We start from the raw sequence: 23,989 nt of genomic DNA, 5'->3' as shown, positions 1-23,989 counted from the left end.
ATAGATAAACTTATTTAAAACCCTTCAACTCAGAGAAAAAACTCAGGGAAGCAGCTAGAAGGGTGGTATTAGGAGCATAAGTGCTCCCCTCATAAGCAGTCCTCCTACTGCACAATTTCTGGAAATAATGGGCAGAGTTCTGGAAGGATGAACAGGAATAAAGACAAATGAGAGAGAAATCAGGGAAACAGGGGAGAGGAGAAAGTGGAAAGGGAGACGGAGGAGCTGATTTTGTCAGGAAGAAAGCCGCTTTCAGCCCAGTCTCAGTCCATAGCTCTTCCAGACTACTAGCTTGAATAATACCTGGCAGGGAAAATGAAAGCCTGTTCTTCACTTTGTCTTTTCTGTGTTTCCTTGATGATCCATCTGTAGTCGCTTCCCTTAATCTCAGCCCTGGTGCACTATTCCCTCGTGATGTGAGTGTCTTCACCCACCTTTCCTTCACCTCCATTTGTTTGCTTTCAGTCTGGAGAGCCCTTTTCCAGGCCCTGCAACATCTTTGTCTTTTCATAGTGGAGTGGAGATGTTCCTGAAGTTCATTGTTTCTGAGTGCAGTGGAAGAAAATAGTTACATACAACAGGCTCCTAAAAATAATAATGTATATTGGAAAGACAGAAAGGTACAGGAAGGGGTCTTCAACAAATAATAGAACAAATTTTGATCTCCGTGAAAATTAGATTTCCCCCCCTAAATCCATTTAACTATGTTATCCAAAAGTTGATGATAGATTTCCAGGGAAGCTCAACTTCTTCTGCCATTGAGTTTCAAACCAACTCTCAGGGCTATTTCAGTAACTAACTACAGGTGTCTCCATCTCAAGCAACTTCCTGTTACTTACCTGTGACCATCACCTGGGCAGTCCCTCCATGTTATGCTTGTCATGTGAGATGTTTCCTAGGTTTGAAGACAGCAGCAGCATGAGTAGATTGGATGTGCAAGACCATAAGGACCAGGGGCAGACTGCACACACCAAATCCCAGGAAGAACAAAGACACATAATGCCAGGAAGCCTGGTCACCCCAGAAGGACACCATGTGGGCTGGCTGGCTCAAGGACATTTGGGGTGAGCGGGCCTTACTCTGGCCTTGTAAGGCAGGAAGCAGTCCCAGGAGTGTGATTCTGCCCCTTTGTCTTTGCAGTCAGATGTCATCTATCAGAGTGTGTTTGAGATGATCCACAAGGAGGATAGACCTATGTTCCAGAACCAGTTACGCTGGTCACCACACCCAGAACCCAGCAGCAGAGAGGTCAAGCTGGACACCAGATGTAAGTCACTAAGGCTAGGAGGGAAAAGAGCTATGATGTTAAATCAACCCTGTTTGTGTGTTTTGACCCAGTGTCTGAACTTTACAGGCCAAGAGGAAGAAATTAGACTAAAGAGTTGGACTTTGTTTCTCAGCCTGAATGCATACTTCTTTAAGTGAGCACTTATGGTACACTCACTGTGTTCCAGGTACTTGAAGGGAAGAAAGGAGGACAGGACACACCTATGAACTTGAGGAATCAGGTAGAGTTGGTGGTACAGGATCCTGTATCTTACATACCGCTCATGTCTGTGACCTCATTTGATCACCTAATAAAAGAAAAGAAAACATAGGGAATGAATTTCTGTTATCTTTACTGCCAGTAGAGTGCAGGATGGATTTTTTTTTTCTTTTTAAGTAAGCATTTTGGTTATTTTTAGTTAAAGAAAACAGCCTTTTATAAGAGTGACCAGTGAATGAAGGTCAGAAGGAAGCCGGGTATGGACTTCTTGCTCCAAATCCCATAAGTGCCCAGGGCCTCCTAGAGAGAGAAGACCCTCAGGCCAGGACTTAGGAGTGGTTGGTGCAACAGAGGGATTCTTTTTGTGGGGTGGATGGTCACTTGGTTTGTGCAAGTGGGCTCTTAGATGATTTCCACTTGTGGTGGATTAGCATCATTAACACTATCCTTATTGGGAGGCATTAAATTAAGGAATAACATGGGGAGCCAATAAGAGAGTGGCTTATTCAGTTGGATTCTGAATCACAATGAGGAAATACTCTTTATCTAGTACAATCATAATTGCATTTTTCTTGGGGCAACTTAGGAGGAAGGTGAGGTCATTTCTGGGGTTCAATTTAATGTTGTACCTTCAAGATGAAGTTGTAAGTATGTAGGGTTGGTGTACTGTGTGGTAGTGGAATTGTCCATGGTGCTCTTGTTGGGAATGCCTTCTGTGTTCACTATGATGATTCCCTGCACATCCTTCTAGCTCTGAAATCAGGGTTTGTTCCACCTCTGCCATGTCAGACAACATCACCCAGGTATAGATTTTTTTACTGTTTTGTTCACTGATGGACCCTCAGTGTCTAGAACAGTGCTTGATACAAAATGAGCACTCAATAAATATTCATTGCTTAAATGAGTGAATTAACAATTGAGGAAACTGAGGCTTGTCCAATTTGATCCAACTTGTGAGTAGCAAGATTCATGCTGGAGAGAAAATTCTGCCTGCAGAGGTCAGGCACATCGCCTGAACATTGTTCAGACAGAGGACTCACATCTGTGCATTTGCTGGCTACACAAGACCTGTGCCTAGTTGTGTGCTTACCTGTGTTTATTCTGCTGGTTGGCTGGTAGGAAACCATAGGCAAAAGGCAATGTTGTTGTTTATGAGTAAATGTCATTTTCTAAGTTCAGATACAGGTTCCCTCTCCAAGGATTCCAGAGTGCACTTAATGCACAGAGCGCACTTAATGCATCCACACAGAAGTCAGGAAAAGGTTTTTCTCCATTTTTACATGAAGGGTGGTCAGAGAACAATGAAATACTCACAAAATGGAAATTTGACCTAAAAAAATTAAATCATATGTCAATGTTTTCATACTAATACTGATACCATTTTTGTGGTTGGGAACCTAACATATTAAACAAAAATAAACCTGTAAGTCTGACAGTAGACTATGATGATATACCTTTGTGAGACACAACCTTTAAATCTGGGTAACTTTAGCTGCTGTGACCATGTCATTCTGTCTCCCCAAATCCTACTTCACCCCAAACATCCCAAACAAGATCCTGTCTGGGCCAGTCATAATGCCAGCTGAGTAAATTTACTTTTCATGAAAGTTATCTTTTGTCTGTTTCACTGTTTTTCCCCATCAGAGTGTCAGCTCCTTGAAGACAGAAGAACCCTGTCCTTTGCATTGAGATTTAAGCCTCTGTGTGGGGACTCTTTCTGTGCCCAACCCATTTCCATGCAAACTGACTAGAGACCAGGGAAAGGGAATGGATAGTCTAAATTTCAACCTTGGCAATGGGGAGTATAATGAGTATTTATTCTAATCGCTCTGTTTCTAAATTCTGGGAACAATGCCTCAGAGTGGGTAGGTTGTTGTTGTTAAATGCCATTGAGTCAGTTTCTGAGGCGCAGCTGGTGGGTTTGAATAGCCAACTTTGTGGTTTGCAGTCTAGTCCTGATCCAACAGTGTCACACAAGAAGTCCAGAGTAGGTAGGAGTCCTTTCTAAAGCCACCAAAGTATTTTAAGGACAACAACCAATAATCCAACTCCCTCAACTCTTACTAGGTCCTGCATTGCTGCTACCTCTGATGTAGTAGCTTCTTGTACTTATTTCACTTCTTCCCCAAAGAAACTAATAATTTCTTATCCCAACTATATTTTCATTCATAAGTCTTAAATATCTGACAATATTTTGAGAATGATGTCAGTGTCAATCCAATAGAGTTTATATTTAACAAATTGAATAGCTATATACTAGTAGTTCTTCCTCCACATGTCTGTCAGTTTGTTGTGCTTTGGTGGCTTGCATGTTTCTGTGATGCTGATAGCTATGCCACCAGTATTTAAATACCAACAGGGTATACCCATGATGGACAGGTTTCATCTGAGCTTCCAGACTAGCACTGACTAGGAAAAAGGAGAGGCAGACTGCTTCTGAATGTTTAGTCACTGAAAACCTTATGAATAGCAGTGGGACACTGTCAGATAGCACCATAATATTGAATATTGAAACACTATAAATAGCACTAGGGTGAATCCTCCAGGTTGGAAGGCACTTAAAATAAGACTGGGGAAGAGGTGCTTCCTCAAAATAGAGTTAGTTGACTGTGATGACATGAATGGAATAAAGTTTTCAGGACCTTCATTGGCTAGCAGGGCACAGCTCAAAATGAGGAGAAACAGCTATAAACATCAATCAATAATAAGAACATGGAATTACAAAGTATGAATCTAGGAAAATTAGAATCTGTCAGAAATGAAATTATGGTAGTAGGCATTAGTGAATGGAAGTAGACTGATACTGGCTGTTTCGAATCAGACAATCCTACGGTTTACTATGCAATGAATGACAAATTGAAAAGAATGGTATCACATTCATTGTCAGAAAGAACATTTCAATATCTATCTTGAAGTACAATGTTGTCTGTGATAGGCTATCCATACTCTTACAATGAAGAACAGTCAATACCACTATTATTCAAATTTATGCACCAACCACTAAAGCCAGTGATGATGAAATTGAAGAATTCTACCGACTTCTTCAGTCTGAAATTGATCAAACATGCAATCAAGATGTACTGATAATTACTGATGATTTGACTTCAAAGGTTGGAAACAAAGAAGGACCAGCATTTGGAAAATTTGGTCTTGGTGCTAGAAATGATGCTGAAGATTGCATGATAGAATTTTGCAAAACCAATGACTTCTTCATTGAAAATACATTTTTTTAAACAATAAAAGATAACCATAAACATGAGCTTAACCAGATGGAATACACAGAAACCAAATTGACTACTTCTGTATAAGAGATAGTGGGGAAACTCAATATCATCCATCAAAACAATGCCAGGGTCAGACTGTGGAACAGACCATCAATTGCTCATATGCAAGTTCAGGCTGAAGCTTAAGAAAATTAAAACAAGTCCATGAGAGCTAAAATAATACTAGAACATATCCCACCTGAATTTAGAGATGCTCTCAAAATCACATTTGATGCAATAGACACTACAGATCAAAAACCAGAAGAGTTGTGGTATGACATCAAGAACATGATACAGGAAGAAAGCAAAAGATCATGAAGAAGCCAAGAAAGAAAGAAGATACCAAAATGGATGTCAGAAGAGACTCTGAAACTTACCCTCCAGAACAAATTAATGAAATGAGGAGTTAAAAGAGCTGAAGAGAATATTTCAAAGGGCAACCCCAGAAGACACAGTCAACTACTATAATGAAATGTGCAAAGACTTGGAGTTAGAAAACCAAAAGAGAAGAACATGCTCAGCATTTCTCAAGATGAAAGAATTGATGAAAAAATTTGAGCCTAGACTTGAAATGTTGAAGGATTCTATGGGCAAAAACTATGGAATGATGTAGAAAGCATCAAAAGAAGATGAAAAGAATACAGAGAGTAACTGTACCAAAAAGAAATGATCAATGTTTAACCATCTCAAGATGTGGCCCTGAAGGCATTGGCCAAGAACAAGGCTCCAGAAATTAATGAAATATAAATTAAAATCTTTCAACAAACTGATGCAGCACTGAAGGCATTCACACATCTATGCCAAGAAATTTGGAAGACAGCTACCTGGCCAATTGATTGAAAGAAAGCCATATTTGTGCCCATTCCAAAGAGAATTGCCCCAACAGAATGTGGAGATCATAGTACAATATCATTTATATCACATTCAAACAAAATTTTGCTAAATATAATTTTTAAATGGCTACAACAGTACATTGACAGGAAACTGCTAGAGGTTCAAGCTGGATTCAGACGAAGATGTGGAATGAGAGATATATTTGCTGACGTCAAATGGATCTTCGCTGAAAGCAGAGAATAACAGAAAGATGTTAACTTGTGCTTTATTGATTATGCAAAGGCTTCCAACTGTGGATCATGACAAGCTGTGGATAACATTGTAAAGCATGGGTATTCCTGAACACTTAATTGTGCTCATGAGGAACCTGTACATAGACCAAGAGGCAGTCATTCATTCATACAGAACAAGAATCCACTGAATGGTTTAAAATCAGAAAAGGTGTGTGTCATGGTTGTCTTCTTTCACCATACTTATTCAATCTGTATGCTAAGCAAATAATCCAAGAAATTGGGTTATATGGCATCAGGACTGGAGGAAGACTCATTAACAACCTGTGATACACAGATGAAACAACCTTGTTTGCTGAAGGTGAAGAGGATTTAAAAGGCTTACTGATAAAGAACCAAGACCACAGCCTTTTATATAGATTGCAGCTCATTGTAAAGAAAACAAAAATCCTCACCACTAGACCAATAAATAGCATCATGATAAATGGAGAAAAGATTGAAGTTGTCAAAGACTTCATTTTGTTTGGATCCACAATCAACATTCATGGAAACATCAGCCAAGAAATCAAATGATGGAGAACAAACAAGATGGCAGAGACGGTAGAAGTGCAGTGAGGAGCTCTGTCAGCAACAATACAGAATACTGGACCAAGCAGGCTAAGAGGATGGTGCCAGAACTCTGAACCACATGTAAAGGAATATTTAGAAAGTTGGAAAGCTTACAGCTAGGGGAATTTGTAGCAGAAGCAAGATATCCATTGCTTTCTAATTCAAGATGCTCAGCTGCTCCTAGAGCCACCATCTTGGGCAAGACCAAGTGGGGGAAGGATCAGAGCAGCCACGGACACCTGACAACATAACCACAGACATAAAGGTGTGGATGTTGGTTGTTGTTTTTTTTTTTAATCTGTTCATTGGTGTCTCACTGTCTGTGTACCTCCTTCTGGTGACTAGAGGGGGTACCTGAGCAAGTGGACACCCCACCCCCACCCCCGGAGAGTTCTACTACGCATGTGCACAGATCTCCTAGAAATTTAAAGGGACAGATTCCACTTAAAGCCAAACGGCAGTGCAAAACGGCCACAGCCGGCCCTGAACTGTTTGTCACAAGGAAAAAGGCCAGAATGGGGATTGTGGAGTGGGACAGGCAAATTAAAAAGGAAATGGGCCAAAAATTAAATTCTGAGTTACATCACAATGATCAACCGTAGTATCTTGAAATTTCTCAGGAAGAAGAGTGAAAAGGGAAGCTTAGTTCCTGATCACATCTACCTTGAGGCAATCAGGAAGTATAAAAAATACCAAGATATGCACCCATCTAAGTATTAAGGCCACAGATAACTCTTAAATATGCCCCACCCCCCCAAAAAAAACAGAAAGAGATGACCATAGCAGCACGTGTCCAGAAACGAGATAAAGTGACTGAGGCAAATGAGCTGGAAGTAGACCTACACTCCATATTTGAAAATACCTTAGAAGGAATTCAGAAAAATGATTATAAGATATATCAAAACACTTTACAATGGAGTTGAGAAAAATAAGGAAAAAGTCAGGAAAGCGCTACAGGAACAATCAAATGATAGAGAATAGCATTGTAAACAATTAAAAACCTACAGAAAGAAGTCCAAACGATTAGTAATAGAATATTAGAAATGGACGATACATTGAAGGGGCAAAGGAATAGAACTGAAGAGATAGAAGCCAGAACTAGTGAGCTACAAGATAAATCTCTCAACACTACTAAGATAGAAGAGCAAGTAGAAAAATAATTTAAAAATATGAAGAAGGCCTAACATTCATGTTGGACAACATGAAGAGAAATAACTTAAGAATTACTGGCATTCTGGAACAGGAACAATCACACAAGTCCACAGAGGAGATAGTTGAAGAGCTGCTGGAAGAAAACTTCCCTAACATCCTGAAAATTGAAAAGATAAGCATTCAAGAAGCTCAACCAGGAAGGATAGACCCCCAAAAGAAAATCACTAAGACATATAATAATCAAGTTCTCCAAAATCAAAGATAAGGACAGAATCCTGAAAGCAGCTAAGGAAAAGAGAAGTCTTACATACAAAGGAAAGCAAATCAGATTAAGCATGGATTTCTCAACAGAAAACATGCAGGCAAGAAAGCAATGGGGAGACATATATAAAACCCTGAAAGAAAAAAATGCCACCCAAGAATCCTCTACACAGCAAAGCTGTCAGTCAAATATGAAGGTGTAATCAAAACATTCCAGGATAAACAGAAGCTAAGGGATTTTGCTAAAGTCAACCCTGCAATGAAAAACATCCTAAAGGGAGTTCTGTGGACTGAGAACCAGCAAGAACAGACAACAACCAGAGAATCACGTATATGGCAACATCACCCTGAACTCAATTGACAAATGGAAGAGTTAAGAACAGAATAAAATTATAAGAATGGAGGATCTGGGAGGTTAGTTTAGAATCAAAACAATTACAATGTGAAAGAAGGTAAACACATAGGAACAGAGATCCAGGTGGTAAGAAGGTCAGGTAGATTATAGAATAAAATAGATTGTACAGAATGGAGGGAAGAGTTAATGGAATATAAGGTAGCCGCAACAGTGGGATTAGGGTGAGAGGTTTAGTTCGGGTGTTGGGGAGGGCAGTACAAGAAGGGGAAGGAGGAAGAAGAACAAGATAGATAGGGGATCACTGAAACACGTTTTCATTCCCTAAGTGGGACAGAGGTAAATAGTGATACATATTCAACCTTGGAAATACAGGGCTCTGTGATACAGGGAGCTAGGCATAGTTTGAAGAGGGGAAATAATATACTAAAATGCTTGATTGTCTTATGAATATTGGTTTCCCTTGCCTACTGTTATAAAATAGACACTTGAGTAGGATAGAAAGGAATATTGGGAAACATGATTACAGAAAACTTGCAAGCCCATCTTCAGCCTATAACTGATTAGAATACCTAAAAGGGATTCTACAATTTGCCCAGTGAAACAGGCCTCTTGCAAAGCCTTTACAGAGTATAGGACCTTAGGTGGGATGCTGAATCCCAACCAAAACCTTATGAGGTGGGACATTCCCACTAGCAAGGACAAGCAGACCAGCCTGGAACAGCTAGAGCAACAGAAGATACATCTTCAAAGAAAGATCGTCAGGAAAAAACCAAAACAAAATCAGTATGACTGGCTACTACAAGAATAAGCAAGCTGTTCTCCAGGAAGCCATCAAGGCAAGCAATCAAGTTCCTTCAGGACAAACTCCCCTGTAAGACTGAAACTCAAAAGGAACACATGAACAGGCATGTAAGCTTGCTGGTGAACACATTGGTCTACAGGTGAGTGAAAGAGGGGAAAAGGCAGCAATGAAGAAATGGGTTGAATTCAACCACAGTCCATTGACTCCCATTGACCTGGAGATGAGAGAGAGAAGAGGAAGGGCTGGTTAGTCCAAAGTGTGGTGAGACCTGGGACACTTGAGACCATGAACAAGGACATAGCCACAGAGGGCTAGAGCTGAGAGTGAAGCATGCAGCTGATATGAAGGGAGGGGAGATGCATGCTTCTCCCCAAACTTGCAAACAGTACCCATCTGACCTAGCCTTGATGGCTTGATAATCAAAACTTGACTAGAGGAAGATTAAAAAAGAAGAAGAACAAAGCAAGTTTTGATAAAGAAAATGAAGGTAAATTGCTACAATTTGATGACCCTGACCTATACTCATGGAGATAGTAACTCTAAATACCAACAGAGAGGGAAGGAGTCTTCACATCCAGTATCAACGCTATCCCATCTGTACACAGGATAGATAGAGATGGGCAACTTAGACATTGACATTAGCTACCTAAAATGAGGGGCAATAAAGGCACGAAGTGACTGGCTTACAAGGTTTCAAGAGGGAGTTTAGTTTAAGATTTTGTGTTTGGGGGGCGAGGAGGGCGGGCGGAGAAAGAGTCCCCACAGAATAATTTCATCTTGTCTAGATGGGTCTGGTGAAAAGAGATGGGGCTAAGATTCATATGATTCAATAGTGAATGATTGTTATAATGACTACTTGCAACTGTCACAATTGTGAAGGTAGAAGTTTTGTAACAAAAAAACAACCCAGAAACAGAGGACCCTAGGACCATTAAGGGAGAAGAGCACAAGCAGAATTCGGGACCTTATCCAGAGAAGCAGTGACACCAGAGACGGAGGCAGAAATGGTGTCATGGAGAGAGGGAGCTGCTGAAGACTCTAGATTCATGGGAAGAGAGGGACTAAGAGCTGGTGGCTATAAGGCAGACTTGCAGAATGTGCTCTGTAGAGGTGTAAATTATTATATATGCCTGAGTGGGGTTTTTTTGGGTTTTTTTGTTGTTGTTGTTGTTGTTTTGTTTTTTTCATTCAACAGGATTTTATTACATATAATAATAAACTTGCAATAGATACACCTCACCATTTAGAACAAGACAGGGGAGAGGTGGGGGAGACCACATATCCTGTTGTTAATTGCCATAGTCAGTTCCGGCTCATAAAGCCCCTGGTATAGGGTTTCCAAAGGTTTACCAGCAAGTTCAGGATCTCTGGCTGACTAGCAATAAACTTGAAGTGTTAACCTTTTTTTTTTTTTTCAATTTGCAGAGTGTTTTAATTGCGCCTTCATTTTTTTTTTTTAATTAAATGTTTTTATTTTGCATTGAGTGAAAGTTTACAGGGCACATCATCAGCTTCACATTCAACCATTCATATAGCTTGTTTCGTTACATTGATTATTATCCCCACCATATATCATCAGTTTACAGTGTTTCTCTCTATCCTCTTTAGCTTTTTTTTTTTTTTTTTTTTTGGATGGGGAGGACTTGGCTGTTGTTTTTTTAAAGCAAAAGTGAATAGAGAGAAATACTGTTAACTGATGGTATATAGAGGGGATTATAATCATTGTAATGAAACGAGGTGTACGATTTGTTGAATGTAAAACCGATGATCTGCCCTGTAAACTTTCACTCAATCCACAATAAAAACCTTAAAAAATAAAAAAAAAAATCAATGATGTATTGCATTAGGCAAATCTGCTGCACAAGACCTCTTTAAAGTGTTAAGAAACAAAGATAACAGTTTGAGGAGTTAGGTCCACCTAGCCCAAGCCATGGTATTTTCAATAGCCTCATACACATGTGAAAGTTTGACAATGAATAAGAAATACTCTGGAAGAATTGATCCATTTAAGTTATGGTTTTAGAAAAGCATATTAAAAGTTCCTTGGGCTTTTAAGCAGAACAAAACAGTCTGTGTTGGAAGTACAGCCAGAATGCTCCTTAAATGCAGGATGGTGATACTTAGTCTCTCCTACTTTGGACACGTTATCAGGAAGAACCAGTTCCTAGAGAAGTACATCATGCTTGGTAAAGTGGAAGGTCAGTGCCACAATGGAAGACCCCCAACTAGATGGACTGGCACAGTGGTAGCAGCCACAGGATCAAGTGTAACAATGATTGTGAGGATGGTACAGGACTAGGCAATGTTTTGTTCTATTGTGTATAGGGTCTCTATGAGTCAGAACTGACTCAATGGCACCTAATAACAACAATAGTTCTTGGCAATTGTCAAAAATTCACAAAATATCTTCTTTCTTAGCACTATCTAGACAAATAAATGCACAATAATGTCATGTGTAATCATTTTTAGTATGCTCTCCTTGGTTTTATTTATGACTGGTTTCTTTAAGGAAGCAACAGAAGATATGAATAATATACTATGAGGTAGCAAACCCTGTGGCCAATTTACAGTGAACCATTATAATCTTTGTTTTCACTTTCTTGGAGTTTCCCATTCCTTTTTTCCAACTCTCAAATAAAATATTAATTGAAAAGGTCATATTAGGAAGAGTATTATGAATTTTTTTTCTTCATTTGGAGATTTAGGAAACAAAATTTACATCTAGAAAACTCTGTGTCACATGGGCATTGATTTTTTCTAGACTTAAATTCTGCAGAAGAATAAAATGAGAGCAGGCTATGATAGTTTAGAAACCCTGAATGTTTTCACGGGACCATCTTTAAATAGAAAAATATTGAAATGCAAGATTATTCATTTTCGTCAGCATAGATACCAGTAGGTGAAACCAGGATTTTGGACCATAGTCAAAATGTATTTGTGAATGCCACAGTGAGCGCTGGAGTTTTGTGTATGTCCAGACACTAGCAAGTTTGAATTATGCCCTTAACAAGTTTTATATATAATTTCATGTTTTGACTCCTTTTATGCCTTTTACATATAGCAGAAACCATATAGTAAGTAGTCTACTCACATATTTAGAACATTCCTCAAAATACAAATAAAATCCTAACAACAGTGCTATAAATATGCCAGAAAAATAGCTAAAGACAATTCCACATAAACCAAGTTCAAGTTGATGTGTGATTTGTTAAGTTAGACTAAGAGAGAACAGTGGTGAAATTAATCCAATCACACTCTATTTAAGGCCTTCCCAGTCTTGCGCACATTACAATGCTTGTTGTTAAGTACTGTCGTCGGTTCTAACTCATAGTGGTCCTGTATAGGATTTCCAAGGCTGTAAATCTTTTACAGGAGCAGAAAGCCTCATCTTTATCCCAAGGAGTGGCTATAGATTTGAACTGCTGACCTTGTGGAGTCCAGAGTGTATCCTACAGAGCCACTGCACTCCCATTAAAACATTTAGGGTTTCTAAATTACTACATCCTGCTCTCATAGTCTTCTGCAGAACTGAAGTCTAGATAAATCAGTGCCCATGTAACACAGGGAAAAGTATCAGTGTAAATTCAATCCAGCTTGTCAGTTTGAGAAAGACTACACAACAGAAAAGATGGAAAACTTTGACTTTCTAATGAAGCTCAGATGATACTTTTATTTTTAATCCCAAGAGTTTGGTTTTCTTATCCCCTTTTGAAAGAACTTCCCAAAAATTCCTGGGAGGGAAAGAGAGGAGGCTGAGCCAGCACTCCCACAAAGGTGTGATAGAGTCCTCCACAAAAGTGCTTTTTCTTAGTAGGTAAAACTATCAAGTCATATCTGTGGACATTACGTTTTCTTTTCCTGCCCAACTGGCAGTAACTGACATCCATTATAGAAGATAAGAATGTGCAAATCATTTCTACTGCACTTTGTGCAGTCCTTCATTTAGCAGATTTACTGAATACCTGGCACTAGTGTGAAAGCAGTGAGTAAAACAGTCCAAATTCCTATTCTAGTGATACTTTAATTCTACTTGTTGTTGTTAAGTGCCATTGAATGGGTTCTTACGCATAGCAACCCAGTATAGGGTTTCCAAGGAGCGATGGGTGAGTTTGAATGGCTGACCTTACAGTTAGCAGTCTGTGCTTTTCCTACACAGCTATACCAGGACTCTTTTTTTATTTTTTTAATGTTTTATTGGAATTATGTGATAGTTTACATGGGAGAATGTTAGTTTTACATATATCGTTTCCTTGCCATGGTTACCATCCCCTCCATGCATCATCAACCAACCAAAGAGTATACCCTACAAGCCTGCTCCCCCCTCCCCCCACCGGTCATCAGCATACAACCCCTCTCCCTCTCTGTGTCTAAAGTACCAGGACTCTTTTAATTCCTTATGTCTAACACGGAGGGGGCAAAATTGAACAAATGAAAAAAAAAAAAAAAAACCCACAATATTTCTGGAGGAAAAAGAAGTTATGGGGTGAGAATGCTATTGTTTATAACAGTTTGGATAAATGGGAGAGAGCAATGTAGAAGAAAGGAAAAGCAAGTGTAAAGATCTTGAGGCAGAATTATACTTAGCATAGTTGAGAAATAGCTAGGCGGCCACTAGGAAAGGTACCAAAAAGAAAGCCCAAAAACTGCCATCTAGTTGATTCTGACTCATAGTGACCCCATACAGTTTCTAAGGCTGTAAATCTTTTTGGAATTAATGCTGTGGATTAATGTGCTGGACTGCAAAGTCGGTGTGAACCTCAATGTCAGTGGTTCAAGCTCACCAGCCATTCCTTGGAAACCCTATATAGGGTCACTATGGGTCAGAACTGACTCAGTGGCACTTAGCAATAACATCTTTCTCCCACAGAATGGCTGGTAGGTTCAAACTGCGACCTTTGGGTTAGCAGCCCAGCACTTAACCTATTGTGCCACCAGGGCTCCTTGAGAAGGGTACAGAGAAAATAAAACAGATCAGTAGAAGAATGGAGGCATGTAGATCAAGTAGGCAGTACAGACCCTTATAAAGACTTGGAGGTAGGAAGGCGCTAGAGAATTCTAAGGAGTAGTGTGATCTGACTTATGTTTTAACAATGTCATCCTGGCTACTGAGAAGAATACATATAGAGCACAAGGGTGGAAGCTGGCTTAGAAGGCTGTGGTAAAGTCATGGCAAGACAACAAACTAATGATAACTGCCAAGACTTACAGAGAGATTATAATGTGCCCAGCACTACTCCAAGTACTTTCTTTACATATATGTTGTTATTGTTGCTAAGTGCCGTGGAATCAGTTCCAACTTAGATAGGGTTTCTGAGGAGCAGGTGGTGGGCTTGAACTACTAGCCTTGTGGTTAGCAGTCCAGTGCTGATCCTACAGCACCACACCAGGAGTCCCTATATAAATGCATTTAGTTCTCATAACCTTTTGAAATCAGATGAGAAAACTGAGACCAGTAGAGAGATGAAGTAATTTAATTGGGGTCACACAGCAGATGAGGCTCCAGTCCATAGCCCATGCTGTCAACAACCACAGCATGCTGCCCATGATAATGAGGGGACCAGATAACACAGTAGAGGTGGAAATAAATAGTTGACTCATGGATATATTTCAACAGTAGAGTCAGCACTGTTGCTAATAAGCAGATGCATATATCAATGTGTATCATCTCGTCTTGATCTTGATCCTCATGGCATCATGAGGCTACCAGGCAATACTGGCAGCATCATTTGATAAATAAGAAAGGCCATCAAGGTCACCTATTGATGAAGGCCAAAACTCACTTGGCTACACAGGGCTTATAACTCACCTTTTTTGTACCCATTAGCTGCTTCTAAAGCTATAGCATTTCAAATCTGTGACAATGATTCCTCTGGTGGAGCCTCCTCCGTTTGTCTCTCTCTCCTCCCAGCAGTACCTACGAGAGTCCCCATTGACAGCCATCAGCATCTGCCCCTGGAAGACCCCTTCTACCTGGAGAGAAGCTTTGTCTGCCGATTCCGCTGCCTATTGGACAATTCTTCTGGATTTCTGGTAATAACACCATCCTTACAGATTCAGGGACTTTCTAAAGGGATACATGGCTCTGCTCAGATAGAACGCTGACCAAGCATTCAGCCAGGATTCTTTGCCAACCCAGGAGGGTTCTCTGACCCTCAATCTGCTGCAATTTCGGAGAGCCCACCTTTTGACCTGACCCAGCAAGGGGCAGTGTTTCATTCTGTTTTGCATAGGGTCACTATGGGTCAGTACCAATTCACTAACACCAAGCAACAGCAACCATTTGACCACTGAGTTGTCATTTTAACGTCTCAAGTTAAGACTTGGGATATATTGACTTGATGTCTTAGCTATCCAGTGCTACTGTAACAGAAATACACAAATGGGTTGCTTTAACAAACAGAAATTTATTTTATCACAGTTTAGGAGACTAGAAGTTTGAATTCAAGATGCTGACTCTAAAGGAAGACTTTCCGGCTCTGTTAATTCTAGAGGAAGGTCCTTATCTCTTTGAGTTTCATGTGGCTTGGTATCTCTTTTCCCCATCTCTGCTCTGCTCCCTTATTTAATCTTTTTAGGTCTCAAAAGAGATTGGTTCAAGATACACCCTACAATACACTAATGGGTAGCAAAAAACACCCATTCCCAAATAGGGCTATAACTATAGGCATAGACTTTAGGATTTACAACATATATTTTGGAGAGACAATTCAATCAAGAACACTTGGAGATTAATTCCCTTTAATTGTCAAGGTTCCTGGTGAACTCAGAATGTTAATATCCACTTTTTTCACCTTCCTCAAAATGAGCCAGCAGTGCATACTAATTCTTGAGATTGTGTGTTCTCTTACAGTCCAAGTAGCACGATGCTCTGCAGGTCTATTAAAGGGCTGTGTGGGTCAGGGCTCTGAGGAAGGGATGAGGAACCAGGAAAGATTGGTCAGGGCATGCTGGGCAGGTGAGGATGAGGAGGCTCCAAGCCTGTGAACATTTCTGCAGAGAGAGATGACGCCTCCCTGTTCAAAACCTAGTAGGATTCTGGATTCCCCTGGATTCTGGTGGTGGTGGTTATATGCTGTGGAGTCGGTTCAGACTCACAGTGACCTTGCATAGGGTTCCTAAGGCTGTAAATTTTTATGGGAGCAGAAAACCTCATCTTTCTCCCACAGAACAGCTGGTAGTTTCTAACTGCTGACCTTGAGGTTAGCAGCCTGACTCATAACCACTACGCTACCAGAGCTCCTTTCCTGGATTCTAGTAGGAGGAAAATGTGTCTTCTATTTTAGCTACTCAACATTTTCTTTTCTTTACTCATCTTGTTTGGTGTCTTTTTCCAGGAATTGAATTTCCATGGTCATCTTAAATTCCTCCCTGGGCAGAACAATAGGTCAGAAGATGGCTTCCTTGAATCTCCTCAGCTGACCCTATTTGCCATTGCCACGCCTCACCAACCTCTCGCCATCCTGGAGCTCCAAATGAAAACATTTCTTTTCCAAACAAAGCACAAATTAGATTTTACACCTATAGCCTGCGATTCCAGGTATATTCCTCTTCAAATATCATGACTCCTAGGTTTTGCTTTGAGCTAGTTATGGCCCAAATCCTACAAAAAGGACTATTGGTCAATTCTGTCCAAATGTGCTCTGTGAAGTGAGTTGGTTAAAAAAATAAATAAACAAAAATGTGCTATGTTTAAAGGGACAATGAACTGAACCTTCCATGCAGGGAGATGGGGCTTGAGTTAGTGTGAAATCCAGACAGAAATTCCTAGAAATACTTGCCTGCTTCTGAGAGATTCTCAGTAACATATTAATGAACCCCCAAGAAGACTCACCATGAAGAAATCTAATTCTTTGACTCAATGATTCCCAAACTTAGTTAGCCATACTGATGAGCAAATGCACATACATGTTAAGTTCTTGGTGGAGCAGCCAAGTAATATGCTACCTCACCAGTGCTTTTTGAAACATACTCTAGAAGACAGTGGTTAAAAAGCAAATAATTGTTAATTATTATAACATTACTAATTCTGTAGCCGTTAAGTTTTACTTCTTCTTCTGACGCACTGGTCCTTCACATGGTGCTAGGTAACAGAGCCCTTTGCTGAGAGTTGTGGATGCTTTCCTTACAACTACAAGGAGGCCTCAGAAAGTTTGTGGAAAAATGAAATTCTCTTTTACTACTATTTTCACAAACCTTTTAAAGCCACCTTATACTCTACCTGCTCGCCTACATGCACAATTGTGTGTACAGTTTCCTGCTCTGCAACACAGCCAAACACAGGCTTAAGGAAGAATTTTAGATGACTTGTATGGTAGAGATGTTTGAGAAGTTGTCAAGGCTTACTGCAGCCCTGCTGTAGGAGAGGTGCCCCTTCCAGGCCTGTAGTGTCCAGAGAAAGCCCAGGCAGGATAACCCTTTGGCACTGGAGGCCTGGATAAGATCCCATGGGTGGGCACAGGGCTGAAAGACTGGTTTCAGCAATATCTGGGAGCTGCGAAGTCAAGGGGTGGGGCAGTGACTCTTTGTTCCGTAAGGCACCTCACTGGGGCACTGTGGGATAAATCTATCCAGTATCTCTTCTGCACAGAGGCAAGGTGGTCCTGGGCTACACAGAGAGTGAGCTCTGCAGGAGGGGATCTGGTTACCAGTTCATCCATCCTGCCGACATGATGTACTGTGCTGAGAATCACTTGCGATGTGAGTTCAGGAAGCACCCTCGGGGCCCAACCCTGTGTGTGAGGGCAGTAAGGGGAGACAGAAAGAATCCTCATGTACTTCCTGGGTTTCCTCACCCACCTCCAAACTCCTCCTGAAGAGCAGGCTCCTCCACAGGTGGGCAGGTGGGTGGTAGAGGCTCGATACTAACCCCAGTCTCTCTCGTTCTCTCTCTGTCCATCTCTCTGTCTCTCTCTGCAGTGATACAAACAGGCGAGAGCGGGCTCACAGTGTTCCGGCTACTTACCAAGCAGGCAGGCTGGCTGTGGGTGCAGTCCAATGCCCACCTGGTGTTCCGTGGTGGTCAACCAGACTGCATCATTGCCAGACAGCGTGCCCTAACGTAAGTGCAGCCTTATATAAGCAAGGGCCCTGTCATGAGACCTGACATAGGCAATGGCCAACCCCCTGGAAGTGCTAAACCTGACTTAAAAGATGGCCTGAAGGTCTTATGTGAAGACCCTGTCTTATGTGAGGGCCCAAGGTAAGTGCTCCTTGGAAATCCTATACAGGGTCACTATGGGTTGGAACTGACTCAAAAGCACTTAACAACAAGAACATATGTAAATGAGGGTTGTAAAGACCCCATTGTTATGGAGTAAGGAGACCCTGCCTGAGTGCAACCTCACTTAAGTAAGGGCAAAACTTGCTATGTAAGTACTGCCCTCCTTCCTTGATGAACCTGCCACCTTGGAAGTCCCTTTGGACCCTCTGAGACTGGGGTCACTGTTCACTAGCTGTTGGACCTTAGACAAGAGGCTTAATCCCCATGATTAAGGGGGCTTAATCCCCCTTAATACACAGTATTCTTCCAGTGTAAGGAGAGTGTAGCCTAGGGATAGCATCATTGGTCATTTAGGGATGAACATGCACAGGAAGCAGCCCAGTTAAGTCAGCCTTTTCCAGACATGGCCAGCAAACTCCAGCACAAGACCCTGCCCATAGCGTTGGATTTTCTATTGAGACCACACTCCTCTCTGCTATGCAGTTACTGGAGCACGTGCACACGGAATTTCTCTTTCCTCTAGCTGGAGTTGCCAAAGCAGTCTCTGCTGCTTCTGGTGGCTCAAATGTATTTTCTTTTTATCCTGCATCAAAATGGCTGCAGGTATTGTGACCTTGTTGTTGTTGTTGTTGAGTGTTGTTGTTGACCCTGTATAGGGTTTCTAAGGAGCACCTGGTTAGCAGTCCAGTGCTTATCCTACAGTGCCACACCAGGACCCACAGCCTTGGATACTAATTAAAGAGAAACCCCAGACTATTTGCACAGAATTCAAATTCTGAATCTAGAACCTTCTATTAATCATATTCAAAGGAAGTTGCTCTCCTCCATTGCCCTCTGCAGAAATATGACTTTGTGTCTCTCCTCAGAGATGGCTTCCTTAAACTCCACCTTCCACACATCTTGCTCACCTGCCTCTGCTGTGAATCTGTGCCCTGTGGCCTTTTGGGGGATGGAATTAGCTACCACCCTTTATGATATAAGGAGTCCTGGTGTGGTACTGCAGGATAATGCGCTGGACTGAAAGGTCACTTTGAACTGCAAGGTCAGTGGTGCAAACTCACCAGTCACTTCTCAGAAACCCTTAACAGGGTCACTATGAGTTGGAATCGACTCAATGGTACTCAGCAACAATATAACATATATGTTGTTGTTGTTGTTGTTGTTAAGTGCTGTCGAGTAGGTTCTGACCCATAGCGACCCTGTATAGGGTTTCCGAGGAGCAGCTGGTGAGCTTGAACCACTGACCTTGCAGTGCAGTTAAGTGGCATTGAGTTGGTTCCAACCCATGTTGTTGTTGTTGTTAAGTGCTGTCGAGTAGGTTCTGACCCATAGCGACCCTGTATAGGGTTTCCGAGGAGCAGCTGGTGAGCTTGAACCACTGACCTTGCAGTTCAAACGGCTTTGCAGTCTGGCACATTAACCCACAGCGCCACACCAGGACTCCTATGACATGTGTGGGTAACACTAAAAGTCTACCACTCACTTCCAGAAGACTGTGTTTTCATTATTTAATCTTTTGTGTCTTTTTTTCAATCTATAATATAATTTATGAACTGTAATATGATACATGGATTCCTGGTGTGGCACTGCAGGATAATGTGCTGGACTCAATATCAGTTTGAACTACAAGGTCAGTGGTTCAAACCCAACAGCCACTCCTTGGAAACCCTATACAGATCACTATGGGTCAGAACCAACACGAAGGCACTTAACAGCAACAACACCAACGATATGCTATACAAGTTATCACACTATATGATCCCAGGCAATCAGACCACAAAACATTCATCTCCTAAATTGGGGAATGAAGAGAATGGAGAATGGTTGACGTAGACATAAGAACAAAATTGTTTTTGTAGTTAAGTGCCATCCAGTCGGTTCCAAAGCTGTAAATCTTTTTGGGAGCAGAAAGTCTCATCTTTTTCTTGCAGAGTGGATGGTGGACTCAAACTGCTGACCTTGTGGTTCGCAGTCTAGTATTTATCTTACAAAGCCACCATGCTCTCCATAAATGCAAAGGGGCTTCAAAAAGTTCATGAAAAAATTCCCATTATCTTTTTATTTCATTTGTCCACGAGCTTTTTGAAGCCCTCTCATGTGAAAGATAATATGCGATTTCACCTTTCTTTAAAATGTATGTGACTTTGCTTAATGCCAAAATTATAATGTGCTATGGAATTTATAGCGCGTGAATGTATTATACATGAAACTTTTAGCATAAAGGGCAAGTGTTAATGGTCTATACGATTGCAAGGTACATGAATTTTATGTGAAGTGTCACAACATTAACTCTAAGTAGACAGTGAAAAGTTAAGCTATGGTGCAATTCATAGAGAAATCACCAAAAAAATGCATAATGCAAAAGGTATTGCCAAATATCTAGTAAATAAGTGAAAATATGATTTCTTTTAAAAAAAATTAGGCAAGAAGATAGAAAGAAAAAGCTAGAATAACAGAAAGTAGGTAGCAAAGTATCATATCAAGAACTCCATTAAATGTTAGCCTACAAGATACACCAATTAAAAGGTAGATGGTAATGGTGTGTCGTGGATTCGATTCTGACTCATAGCGACCCTGTATAGGGTTTCCAAGGCTGTAAATCTTTACGGGAGCAGAAATCCTCATCTATCACCCGTGGAGCAACTGGTAGTTTTGACTGCTGACCTTGAGGTTAGCAGCCCGACTCGTAACCACTATGCTACCAAATTATTGAAAAGAATTTTCAAAAGTGGGGGAGGGAGGACAGGACCCAATTATAAGCCATCTATAAGAGATACATTTTAAATATAAGGATGCAGGTTGTTGTTGAATGCCAACAAGTTGATTCCAACTCATAGCAACCCTGGACAGGGTTTCCAAGGAGCAGCTGCTGGGTTTGAACTGCCAACCTTGGAGTCCGAAGTCCAGTGCTGATCCTACAGCACCACACCAGGAGTCCCAGTGGCATAGGTAGACTGAAAGTAATTGGCTGAAAAAAAATAAGACTGGAATAGCTATATTGGTATCAGATAATTAAGACACCATCTTCTTCAAATATCCCTTTAGTGAGAGGGTTTCCTGGGCCCACACCATCCAGGTTAGCCTCCACTCAGCTAATTCTATTCTTTTTATCAGTTTTGCTCTATAGGACTCTACGCCAAATATGGGATTCCAAGTGGAGTCATGCCAGCAAAGCGAGGTTCCAAATTTGAGTCTATAATGTTACGTGACCATCAGGACAGTCTGATTCGTGATGTGTCCCACGAATCTATTGGAACGGAGGGAGGGTAGAAAAGCAGGAAGACATTATTTTCTCCAGTGAAACGATTGCATCTTAGGAGTCCTGGTGTGGCACTGTCGGATAAACACTGGACAGCTAACCACAAGGATGGCAGTTCAGACCCATCAGTCGCTCCTTGGAAACCTTGAATCAATTCCCCGGTACTTAACAACAGCAATATATCATCTTAAATCATTAAGAATAATGATTTATTCTTTTCAAAGAAAACTTGAAGTTTGGGGAATTTATACATGGAATTTTGTAATACTCATCACACAAATAAGCAATTTTCTCAGAGACCCTTTCACAATCTAAGAGAGATGAACTAAGAATTTTGTATTCCAAAAAATGCAAGAGAGAAACTAGCTAAATTTCAGGGCTCATTTCCTTTCATTTTGTTGTTGAAAAAGCCAGAACAGATGATGTCCTAGCTCTTGCTCACCTATTCAGTTAACTGGTCACTACTGTCCCCTAGCCAGGAGACCCCTTTCTCATTCGTATTATCATTCCCTGAAGTGCCATGTAACCAAAGGTACTCTAACCACAGGAACTCGGAGGGGGAGGAGCACCTGCAAAAGCGGGCCCTGCAGCTGCCATTCACGTTCACCACAGGAGAGGCCATCCTGTATGAGAGCAGCTACCCAGGCCTCCTGACCACTCTCCTGCCCAAGAAGAGGTCCAAGGCAAGGAAGAGTCCTCCCATTGACCAGGTCCCTGTGCATCCAGGATCTCTCCTCGGAGCCATGATGCAGCAAGATGAGTCCATGTACTTGTCCTGCATTGCTCCAGCCCCGCAAGCCTCACCCTTGGATAGGCATGATGATAAATGTGAGGACAAGGAGGAGGGAGAGGGCAAGGAAGACAAGTCCCTCCAAGCCATCTTTGAGACACTGCTGGAAAAGGACACGGAAGAACAGCCAGACTTGTACTTCACCCTCCAGCACCTTGGGGTCGCTGATCTCAACCAATACAACCTTCTCGGGGCTAATTCTGACCCTGCAGGGCCTCAGAAATGCTGTCTGCTGCCACCTAGCATGGAAGGAGAGTCCCAGAGGAAGAAGGGAGTACTTTTTCATGATGGCACCCATGTGAACTTGTCCCCGCCAGCCAGAACAACTCCCACACCGACCCTGAGGCCTCAATTTTCTCTGGGCTCAGGCCATCTAGCCATGGAGGTGACCCTTCCTCAGAATCTGGGCACTGGGACCAGCTACCCTCAGTCCTATCTCCAGCATTTTGTTGGGTCTGGCCCAGCCACTCTTGACCCCACACTCCAGAACCCACCTCAAAAGCCTCCACAGCTGCGGCCTCAGAACAATCAGGCAGCACCTTTTAACTTCGATATGAGCCAGAAACAAACAGTATCTGGCCACCGAGATATTACCAGCCCACTGCCTGAGGCCTCCAACTCCAGGCAGCCTGCCCAGATGGTTGAGACAAGGTGCGCAGCTGCACTGTCCCTAGGAGAACATATCCCTGGGCACATGTCTCGGTCAGCTTCTAGTGTTTTGAATTTATGTCAAGAATCTGTGCCTCTGACACCCACACACAGTGTTCAGTGTCAGAAGCCCCTGATGACCTCAGAGCCTGCCTTCTGTGTCAGCCCCCATGGCTCCCATCTCTCAGGTCGCATTTGGGATTCTCCTACCCAGGGTCAGTCAGTGATTTCCATGGAGATTGGGTCAGGACAGGAAGCAAAACCAGGCCAACCTGATCCCTTTAGCCACCAGTTGGTGGTCGAACCCTGGCTTCCATGGACACAGCCACTTGGAGATATACCTCCAAACTCAAGCAGGGGTCAGCCCCTCTTGGTGCAGGGGGCACCAGGGACACCAGAAGAAACTCCTGGGGTTCAAAAGTCTCCACCCCACCCTCCAGGGGTGTGCCACCCTTCAGGGATCCCTGCCTGTCCTTTCCAGGAGCTTGCACACAGACCATTGGCTACATGGGGCTCAGACCCAGACTCAGTGACTGAGCAGCCAAAGTGGGTGCCTATGAGGCTACAGACCCAGGAAACTTGCAGGAGGGCAAGAGAAGGGATGCCAGGTATCTGGCACCTGAATGACCAGCTGAGAGGTGCTACTCCCCAGGCCCCATGGCTGAACCCCTTCCCTTCTCTTGACTCTGAGAGCAGTTCCCCAGGCAGCAGCCACAGCCATGGCTCAGCAGAGCCTTCAAGGCAATGTCAGGATAGACTCTTGGGCCCAGCCCCAGGTACTCTGGGAAGACCTTGGGTGCCATCCAGCCAGACTCTGCCTCCATGTCCTCCTGACCCCTCATGGTCACCTGTCTCTGCAGGGCACCTGTGACATCTGACTCTAGGTAAGTGTTGGGAAGTGGGGTCATGGGGAACTGGGGACCAGCAAGGGTGAGGCACTCCACAGTGTCAGTGAAGTACAGAAACACTAGAAAATCTGTATATGGGACCAGACTCAGCTGGGACAAACCAGGATGTGGATGATGGCCTGGGTACCAGCCTGGTCTTGGCATAGATGTTGTGCAGATCCAATCAGGGCAT

The 23,989-nt window shown here is 42.2% G+C and overlaps 1 pseudogene; it reads left to right on the top strand.

Annotated features, from left to right (window-relative positions):
* Positions 1–23,787, top strand: part of LOC102833628 — a 92,542-nt pseudogene extending 68,755 nt beyond the window's left edge.
* The last annotated feature ends 202 nt before the right edge of the window (positions 23,788–23,989 follow it).

This window comes from Chrysochloris asiatica, unplaced genomic scaffold, assembly GCF_000296735.1.
Source record: "Chrysochloris asiatica unplaced genomic scaffold, ChrAsi1.0 scaffold00354, whole genome shotgun sequence".
Lineage (NCBI taxonomy): Eukaryota > Metazoa > Chordata > Mammalia > Afrosoricida > Chrysochloridae > Chrysochloris > Chrysochloris asiatica.
Note: the sequence above shows the minus strand (reverse complement) of the source record. Positions and strands in the feature narration are given on the sequence as shown.